Source organism: Eurosta solidaginis, chromosome 4 (assembly GCF_040869045.1).
Source record: "Eurosta solidaginis isolate ZX-2024a chromosome 4, ASM4086904v1, whole genome shotgun sequence".
Taxonomy (NCBI): domain Eukaryota; kingdom Metazoa; phylum Arthropoda; class Insecta; order Diptera; family Tephritidae; genus Eurosta; species Eurosta solidaginis.
The window spans coordinates 125,648,625-125,659,283 of record NC_090322.1 but is presented as its reverse complement, the minus strand read 5'-3'; the positions used below and the strand labels follow the sequence as shown (position 1 = coordinate 125,659,283).

General features: G+C 40.6%; 1 protein-coding gene across 1 annotated transcript in view; it reads left to right on the top strand.

Annotated features, from left to right (window-relative positions):
* Positions 1–4,464: 4,464 nt before the first annotated feature.
* Positions 4,465–10,659, top strand: part of LOC137250284 (5-hydroxyisourate hydrolase) — a 153,814-nt gene continuing 147,619 nt past the window's right edge. Inside the window, exon 1 of the mRNA XM_067782809.1 lies at positions 4,465–4,631. The gene's annotated coding sequence lies outside the window, so the exon portion shown is untranslated. The remainder of the gene's footprint in view (positions 4,632–10,659) is intronic.

Genomic DNA, 10,659 nt, shown 5'->3' with positions numbered 1-10,659 from the left:
AAAAATAAAGACAGCCAAGTTTGTGTATAAATGAACTTCTTATTTTTTTTTTAGGTTCATTATGCAATTATTTTTGCTGTAGTCATCTGAGGGACCAAGCATTAAGATTGTTGGACCGAAAGTCCTATAACAGGCGCTAGGCTAAACCTTAAACATATTCCTATGTGTTGATATAAGCTAACGGAGTTAAGAAGCTAGGACAGTGTTGATATATGTATGCTGCTACCTCTGAATTTGAGTTCCTTGCGAAACGTATACGTCTTTGCTAAATGATGTTTAGCAAGGTCTTCAGTGTCGTAAGGATTGACAAGGACCTTTCCGAGCGACGTGAAAACAAGTGAGAAAACCACACAAGGCCATATTTTCCTCTGCACATCTTAAACACAATGACGCAATATATTGAAAAAGCATAAAGATCCTGGCGTATTGTGACGATATTTATATAATTGGCCTTAAAAATGCGACGTAAGTTCTGCCCTCCTGCCACCCTGGCAGCCACGCCACTGCTCGAAACTGTGGACGCCTTTGCATGTTTGGATGCCAGAATTAACAGCAAAAAGAACCGACCACTTGCTTGAAAACCGAGAAATTGCTCAGACTCGACGTAATTTTCAGCAAAACTGATTTAGAGTGTATCGTCTCATTCTATCTCTTTCTCAGTCTCCTTCTATTTTTTCTCTTCTCTCTTCTCTCAACTTGTTCTTATTCTTCATCATCCCTTATTTCCAGTCCCAGAGGGTGGTATGTATTTTGTTCCAGTCCCCTTCCGAGTCTCAGTCCCAGTCCCACTCCGAGTCTCAGTCCCCGTCCGTCTCTAGTCTACTTCCCGGAAAAAAGGATCGTAAGTACTAATATAGGCAAATTTATATACCAAATTTCAGGCAAATCGAATAGGGCGTATGTAAATAGGTATGTGGGTATTATTAATTCATGTCTTTATTTCGGCTTCGCATGCATATTTATCAGTTTTGCCAGGTTGATGCGACTAAATCGAGTATCACAATGAAAATTACTTTAAAGCTCTCAGCAACAGCTTTCATTTGATATCCATAATACACACACATTCCAGCAGTCTCCGGGGGCACGTTTTGGCCTATATCTCGAGACCCTAGTCACCCAGTGGTGTAAAACATACTCAGTACTAACAGCCCTATTCTGTGCACTTGACAAATTCACCACCTTGCTTATTTGTCAAGTTTGATAATTTATCAAGTAATTGCTATTCTATGTAAAAAATAAAAAGGTTTTTTTTGCTGACAAATTGACAATAAGTCAAACGCTCTTGATAATTTACTTTATACGGATAAACTTAAATTAGAATTCTGTTATTGTGCGATGGAGAGAAAATGGAAGATTTATTACTTTTGCTATAATTGTGGGAAAATCCTCCTGGGGTTTTTGGGGGTAATTTCGGAATGGTTTTTGAGACTCCCTCGGGGTACTCCCGGGTCATTTAGGGGTCGATCTGGGATGTTTATGAGGACTCCCTCGTGGTCTTTCCGTGATGGTTTTGGAGACTCCCTCGGGGTCATTTGGGGTCGTTCCGGGATGTTTTGGGGACTTCCTCGGGGTTATTTATGGTCATTCCGGAATTTTTTGGTGACTCCCTCGGGGTCATTTGGGGGGCATTCCGGGATGGTTTTGGGGACTCCATCGGGTCCTCCCGGGGTAATTTAGGGGTCGTTCCGGGATTTTTATGGGGACTACCTCGGGGTCATTTGGGGGACATTCCGAGATGATTTAGGGGACTCCCTCGGGGTCCTCCCGGGGTCATTTAAGGGTCTTTCCAGGATGGTTCTGGAGATTCCCTCGGGGTCTTACCGGGGTCATTAGGGGTCGTTCCGGGATGTTTATGGGGACTCCTCGGGGTTATTTGGGGGTAATTCCGGGATTTTTTTGGTGACTCCCTCGGGGTTATTTGGGGTAATTCCGGAATTTTTTGGTGTCTCCCTTGGGACATTTGGGCGACATTCCGGGATGGTTATGGGGACCCCATCGGGTCCTCTCGGGGTCATTTAGGGGTCGGTCCGGGATGTTTAGGGGATGGTTTTGGAGATTCCCTCGGGGTCTTACCGGGGTCATTAGGGTTCGTTCCGGGCTGTTTATGGGGACTTCCTGTGAGTTATTTGGGGGTCATTCGGGGATTTTTATGGTGACTCCCTCGGGGTTATTTGGGGGTAATTCCGGAATTTTTTGGTGACTCCCTCGGGACATTTGGGGGACATTCTGTGATTCCTTTGGGGACTCCATCGGCTCCTCGCGTGGTCATTTAGGGACGTTCCGGGTTCTTTTTGGGGACTCTCTCGTTCTAATTTGGGGGTAATTCCGGAATGATTTTGGGGACTCCTCGAGGTCATTTGGGGTCATGTCCCCAAATTACACCGAGGGAGTCCCCAAAAAGATCCCGGAATGACCCCTAAATGACCAAGGGATGACCCGATGGAGTCCCCAAAAGAATCCCGGAAGACGCCCAAATTACCCGGAGAGAGTCCCTAAAAAGATCCCGGAACGACACAAAATGGCCCCGGGAGGACCCAAGGGAGACCCCAAAACCATCCCCGAATGTCCCCCAAATGACCCCGAGGTAGTCCCCATACACATCCCAGAACGATCCGCGGGGACCCCGAGGGAATACCCAAAATCATCCCGGAAGACGCCCAAATTACCCGGAGAGTACCCAAAAAGATCCCGTAACGACCCCCAAATGACCCCGGGAGGACCCCCAGGGAGTCCCCAAAATCATCGCGGAAGACATCCAAATTACCCCGAGAGAGTGCCCAAAAATATCCCGTAACGACCCCCAAATGATCAAGGGAGGACCCGATGGAGACCCCAAAATATTCCGGAATGTCACCCAAATGACCCCGAGGGAGTCCCCAAAACCGTCTCGGAATGATCCCCAAATGACCTCAAGGGAATCCCCAAAAAATCTCGGAATGACCCCCAATTGACCCCGAGGGAGTCCCCAAAGCCATGGCGAAATGACCCCCAAAAACACAGCGGACTATTTTTTCGTATTCCCATTTCGGGGTTAGAAGCATAAGATGAGACATGTCGCTCCAAATGCTCATGCGTGGCACGTTCCACTTTAGATTTCCTTGAAAAAACTATGATTTAAAATATTTGTTACAAAAAATAATGAACAATATTTAATTCTTACGTTTTTTCCATTTCCCGATTGTTGCACTATACAGCTGATTTCTGTTTACTTTATTTAGTTCACCACAATATGGTGAAAAGCACAGGTCGTAGAGCTTTTCAGAGTTGTCAAATTATGCACAGAATAGAAATATTTGTCAACTTGATAAAAATCTTGATTATTTGTCAAGTGCACAGAATAACCCTGTAAAGCACACATCAACAGCTTCAATTTTATACCCATAATGTAAAAAGACATCCTAGTGTTACCCTGATCCACATTTTGGCCTATATCTCGAGTCTCTAGTCACCCAGGGGTATGAAAATTACCCTCTACTAAAGCACTCATCAACAGCTTTCATTTGTTATCCATATTCTATAAACACATTCTAGGTGTACCCGGCCCACGTTTTGGCCTATATCTCGAGACCCTGTGCGTCGGTCGCAACCAAACCTATGTGCAGTGCAAACCACCGCGTGAGGTATACGCAACTTATGTGAAAGTTTGAACAAAATATACCGGCGCATCTCTTCAAACACCGGCTACCAACTAACACACATTTTAGCCTTTCTTTTTATATATAAGATTTAGTATTAATTATTTTATATGAATAGCTCAAGCCTTGCGGTACCTAGAGTGAATTTTTTTTATGAAGCGTTTTCTATTTCTGTATGTAAAATTTATTCCAAATATGAGCGGACCACAAATACGATGTTTTTGAATATTTCGATCTTTGCGCCACCTGACGGCAATATTTTTTCATATGTCGCTTTCTATTCATGTATGTAATATGTGCTCCAAATATAAGCCAAATCGGACTAAATTCGTAAACAACGGTACACAGAGCCAAGCTAAATAAAGCCGTTTAAAAATGTATGGAACACACTATTTAGGTAATTATTCAAGTAATCGAATAGTGATTTAACAGGTGTTCCGGACTGTTGACTATTGTGAAGGCTTTTTCAAACATTCGACACTTGTATGAATTCACAATGGTTTGAATTTATGGCCGGGTAAAAAATTCATGTTCCTCTGAACGTTGAAACACCCTAATAATTGTTTTTTTTTCGAAACTCACTTTACCTGAATATGTTGCTGTGAGAGATAGCTGATATATATTTTTGGAAACAGATGTGCAAACTCTTAAATCTTTTTATTTAAAATGCGTAAGCTCTTGATTCCATACACATACACATAGATATGTATATATTACAATTTTACATAAACATTTTTTTATTTTCTCTAGTTACCTACATATGTATATATACTGCCTAACATATGACGATGTGCGTTAGTTCGAATTACAGTCTTTAGAGTGATAGTGTTACAGAAATTTAAAAATGAAAATACAAAATAATATTTTTAATACATTTTATGATGCGAATAAAAAAAATTGGCATGGTTCTATTGCTAAAGAATTACACGGGCCAGAAGCATCCATTGTGCAGTAGTCCTTAAAATATTGTTACAGGATCCACATCATATAAGTCAGGTTTGAAAATATGAGTTTTAGAAAATAATATTATCCTGTTTAAGTAATATTTTTTTAATCCTTCGTGATAACAATTTTTGCAAATGGTCGTAGGTATTTGAAGTTTGATGAAACGAGAAGCAGACTTTAAGGGTCTACAACTCCGTTAGCAGAACAACTTGAGGGCTTCAAAAGCTTCAGAAGAGAATATCAGGGACGTAACTGTTATGAAAAAAACGAATAAAAGGGCTTATTTAACCATTAATAATGATATATCGAGATATTGGTTGTGAAAAATAATTACAAAGAGAACTATTTCATTCAGGTCACGAGAACCAATAAATATGACTAAAAAATTATTTTGATTACAAACAACCATTATCACAGCCAAAATTTTATTGGGCTATATACATATAACCATTATGGTAACCGAAATGTATGTTTTGGTTATGAATAACCATTACAATAAACAAAAGATTTTAAACAATGTATATACTTCCAGCTTATACCAAAACTCCAAGAACGCCCTACTTTTAAAGACACTAAACTACATTTTTATCCTACCGCATATTTTCTATGTTAAAAAATAAAGACAGCCAAGTTTGAGTATAAATGAACTTCTTATTTTTTTTTAGGTTCATTATGCAATTATTTTTGCTGTAGTCATCTGAGGGACCAAGCATTAAGATTGTTGGACCGAAAGTCCTATAACAGGCGCTAGGCTAAACCTTAAACATATTCCTATGTGTTGATATAAGCTAACGGAGTTAAGAAGCTAGGACAGTGTTGATATATGTATGCTGCTACCTCTGAATTTGAGTTCCTTGCGAAACGTATACGTCTTTGCTAAATGATGTTTAGCAAGGTCTTCAGTGTCGTAAGGATTGACAAGGACCTTTCCGAGCGACGTGAAAACAAGTGAGAAAACCACACAAGGCCATATTTTCCTCTGCAGATCTTAAACACAATGACGCAATATATTGAAAAAGCATAAAGATCCTGGCGTATTGTGACGATATTTATATAATTGGCCTTAAAAATGCGACGTAAGTTCTGCCCTCCTGCCACCCTGGCAGCCACGCCACTGCTCGAAACTGTGGACGCCTTTGCATGTTTGGATGCCAGAATTAACAGCAAAAAGAACCGACCACTTGCTTGAAACCCGAGAAATTGCTCAGACTCGAGTTTGCGAGGAAAAGCTGGGTATTTCATATATGTAACATGAACAAACAAGCGGTAATTACTCAGTAACACGAGTCAGAGCAGTCGCCCGTTTTTGTGGATAAGACCCAATGTCGTCCTGGAAGTGGAACAAAGAATCACACGAATATATGCAGATAGTTGGGGGAAAATGCGTAGAGGAAGATGGGACCCCATTTGTATAAAAATCCTTAACATGAATATGAATTGTAGTTACTAAAGTGACGTCACAAGGTCCTATTGACTTCGTATTATAGGTCACGATGTCAGTCTTGACATTTATAAGACATCATCCATCCGACAGCATTTGTTTCAGGCTTTTTAGGTGCATACCCTCAAATAAATTGTTTGTTGCGTTTTCCAAGATATTTCTTTGTCAACATTTTTCTTACATCCTGGGTTTTTTTCTTATATTTATGCAGCGAACCACTTGAAGCTGCACTTCGTGGGACACGACGGTGCTAACTTGAGTTAATCCCTTTGCCGCACCCACTTATAAATATTTAAGTCGAAATACAAAGTAAGAGTAGAAATACATTTAATTTAATATCCATATTGACTTGCGATATTTATTTTTTTTGTATTTCAATTAAGCGGCAACCTTATAAAAACATAGTGACAATGCCTAAGTAAAAATTCTTGTTTTACACAAGGATGTCTCGTAACCATTGTGGATAAGACAAGTGTAGTTTCCCACGGCAGCCGGTTCTATGTACCGGAGCGACACGGGCTTTATTTACTCGACCAAGGGCTGTCATTTCAGTGTAACTCCATTTAATTTGTTGCGTCCTTCCTACACCTAACGGCCACCGTGGTGTGATGGTAGCGTGCTCCGCCAACCACACCGTATGCCTGGGTTCAACCCCCGGGCAAAGCAACATCAAAATTTTAGAAATAAAGGTTTTCAATTAGAAGAAAATTTTTCTATGCGGGGTCGCCCCTCGGCAGTGTCTAGCAAGCGCTCCGATTGTATTTCTGCCATGAAAAGCTCTCAGTGAAAACTCATCTGCCTTGCAGATGCCGTTCGGAGTCGGCATAAAACATGTAGGTCCCGTCCGGCCAATTTATGGGGAAAATCAAGAGGAGCACGACGCAAATTGGAAGAGAAGCTCGGCCTTAGATCTCTTCGGAGGTTATCGCGCCTTACATTTATTTTTATTTGTCCTTCCTACAAATTGTCATCCTCGGGGAAACTCCGTGCAGATGGACTGCTCCATACCCTCCTGCTCCAGGAAGGTATTGAGCCTAACACCGGTCCCAGACTGTGGTTCTGCTGCATATGTCGGAAAAGGATTTACCTAAGATGGTCATACTCTTTCCAGTGTGTCACGTGTAAAAGATGGTCACAACAATCTACGTAGCATGGACAGTAGCACACGCACTCGCGTAAGAAGGATCCATCAACTCCTAGTCCCCCACACTATGTGCTCCATGTGCCAGCTAAGAATATTTATGATTGCGACATCGGTCCAATGCAGTTCATGCCTCGGCCGATGCCACATTCATGGATGCTCTGGAAATGGTAACCGTCCGACCGGTGCATTCGTTGACCGTGCTGCCAAAACACAAGTACCACCCCATCGACACCAAAGATCCCAGCAGCAATCGGACAGCACACTCGACAAAGCCTATATCCTTCAAGGCGTATTCACCCATCTCTGACTCCCAGAGTGACGGCTGCCCCCCTGCACTTCAGAGTTTTGCAACTTAATTGTAGCGGGTTAACAACTGCCAGATCGAACCTCCGAACTTGCGATGGCTACTACATTCATAAGAAATATCGCACAAGGTTTAATGTTGGTGGCCTTGCCTTTATCACCCATCACACCGTGCAATATAGTCTATTTCAACTCAACATCAGTCGCACGTATAAAACCTTAGAAAGCTCTGATATCAGTACGCTACTCCGTGCAAAAACCGCCTTATCCTTCAACGATCACCACGACCTCTGGCATTACAGCTTGCCATAAGACAGCAGAGGCAGCCAGCTAGTAGAGCAAATAGACAATACGACTTTCTGCACGATAAACGGCGATGCCCCCAGCATCGCAGGTAATTGTCAGTCAGGGCTCACAAACTGCGTTGAATGGCAGCTGATTCTTACTTTAGCATGTGACCACCTGTCCATACTCTTTTCAATACAGAGACCTGACAGTTTTATCACCTATGAAAAGCGGACTTTTATTAATTTCAGAAAAATCTAACTGGGAAGGCTACACAACCTTCACAAATCAATCTTTTGCTTTCTCCCCATCCCGATTGATGTCCACAAAGGCAAGCGTGCGTTCCGCAAGGTCATCGCTTCAGCTTCTGCACGCTTTATACACAAGCTGAAGATAACCGACCGTATCTGCCGCCATATTGAACTCCTGTCAAAAGGCTGTTAAAACCATTGTGAATGATGACTAAGTGTGATATCTTCTGCATAAACGTCAAAATTCCAAAGTGATTGGATCACCTGATTTGTATTTGACTATCACTGTCTCATTCTGTCTCTCTTTCTATCACCCGCTGAAGATAGGCGCCGCCATATTGAACAGCCTGTCAAAACACTGAAAAGTAGCCATATCGTTAAGTTAATTGAAAAAATTTGGTTATTATAATGGGTAAAGAAGGCCATAATGAATTTTGGTCGTTGTAAGGTTATTTTCAATCATGAGAACATTTTTCTCACGATAATGGCTTTAATAATAATGGCTTTAATAATAATATTTGGTGGCCACCGTGGTGTGATGGTAGCGTGCTCCGCCTATCACACCGTATTCCCTGGGTTCAACTCCCGGGCAAAGCAACATCAAAATTTTAGAAATAAGATTTTTCAATTAGAAGAAAATTTTTCTAAGCGGGGTCACCCCTCGGCAGTGTCTGGCAAGCGCTCCGATTGTATTTCTGCCATGAAAAGCTCTCAGTGAAAACTCATCTGCCTTGCAGATGCCGTTCGGAGTCGGCATAAAAACATGTAGGTCCCGTCCGGCCAATTTGTAGGGAAAAATCAAGAGGAGCACGACGCAAATTGGAAGAGAAGCTCGGCCTTAGATCTCTTCGGAGGTTATCGCGCCTTACATTTATTTTTTTTTTTTTTTTAATGGCTTTAATAGGGCAGTCCAGGATTTTGTGCAAATGGTCTAGCAACATTGTATTTGCAAACTGGTGTAGTATTTTTACACAAAACACCAAAAAATTATACGGCTATGCATTTGCTACGTCATGGCAAATAAGCAACATCAAAAGCCATTGTTTAGTTTTTAAACATTGAATAGCAAATCAGGAACTGCCAATAAAAAACAAAAAGTCAAAAGAAAAATTTTAAAAGAAACAAGTAAGGACGGGACTGCCTTCGGCTGTGCCGAAGATCTCATACCTTTAATGGATGGGGTTGAACAATAACCTTAACCCGTTCATAATATCCAAATAATCGGCTGTATAAGATAAGAAATATATAGTGAACAGATATACATACCTAAACGATTTTTAAGATAAATATAAAATAAAAAATGGCAAAAAACCCCCTTATCTGAACGATCGATTGTATGGTATATAAATTATATATAACTCCGATCGAAATGATTTTTACATGAAATCTTCTATGATATATTAGAATAAATATCACCAAGTTTAACGTTTTTATATTGGAAATTAAGGGAGAAATTGCCAAAAATCTTTCTATCTGAACGATCGGTTGAATGGGATATATACTCTCACGGATATTAGCATCACTAAGCTATACCATCACTAAGGCGATACTAAGGCCATGCTAAGCGATATTTACGACAATAATCAAATCATGTATACACATATGTATATAAGGCAGCCGAGAGATGTCACACACAGATGCATTTACTTATACGCCTATGTGTGCGCGAGCGACTGTAACCTACAAACATTCACATCAATAAATCAATCATTATGTATCTACATAAACGAATAAATAATTACGTCTACACATATGTACCATGTACGAATACGAGCAGCAGAGAGTCAATGCGCAAACACATGCATATATCTGAGATACTCCTATAAGTATGAAATGAGAAAAACTATAAAATTGTGCAATTGTCAGGGCATTTTTTAAGTAATACGAACGTGGCCAAATGGCCACGTAGTAGTCCGCCGTGGCCACGTAGTAATCATAATCTGGCCACAAATAAATTTCGAAAATGCGTGAACAACACCTAACTGAAATAATGTCAGAAATTTTCTGAACATATGTACATGATTTCCCCAAAATGTCAAAGAATATATAACTTGCTAATTCTAATGAAGTTTTTTGGTGCTAATCGAAGAAATTTATCAACGAATGAATGATACATCATCAAATATACTGTCAATGAGGATTTATATGGAAAAGAACATAGGTACTCAGGACTTCCGTGACATATATAAATTCTGCACGTGCTCGAGGATTTTTGTCAGCATATAATAAAAAAATTTTGGGCAAGTATATAATAAGTTGGGTATGAAAAATAAGTATTCCTGGGATTACTTGTTTTATTGCAAATGTTTTGGTATGAGTGAGTCACAACCACGGTTGCCACAGCATTGATTAATCACCCTACAAGAATACTGACTATCATATGACTATCATCTGATTGTCAGCAATGTCAACCTAACGATCAGCGCCTCATACAAACTTTCTATCACAAACTTAAGGGGACTTGCGCAAATGTGATGTAAACAACTGTGTACGTGTGAGTTTTTGTCTCCTTCTTATACACCAACATGGCCTACTGATTAAGTATATAGCCGTACTGCTCACTCTCATTCATTTTCCTGGATCAGTGCTGACACTCTAACTATCAAAAAATGTCATAAATGATAGTTTACTGTAGATATCAGGTTTGACTGTTAA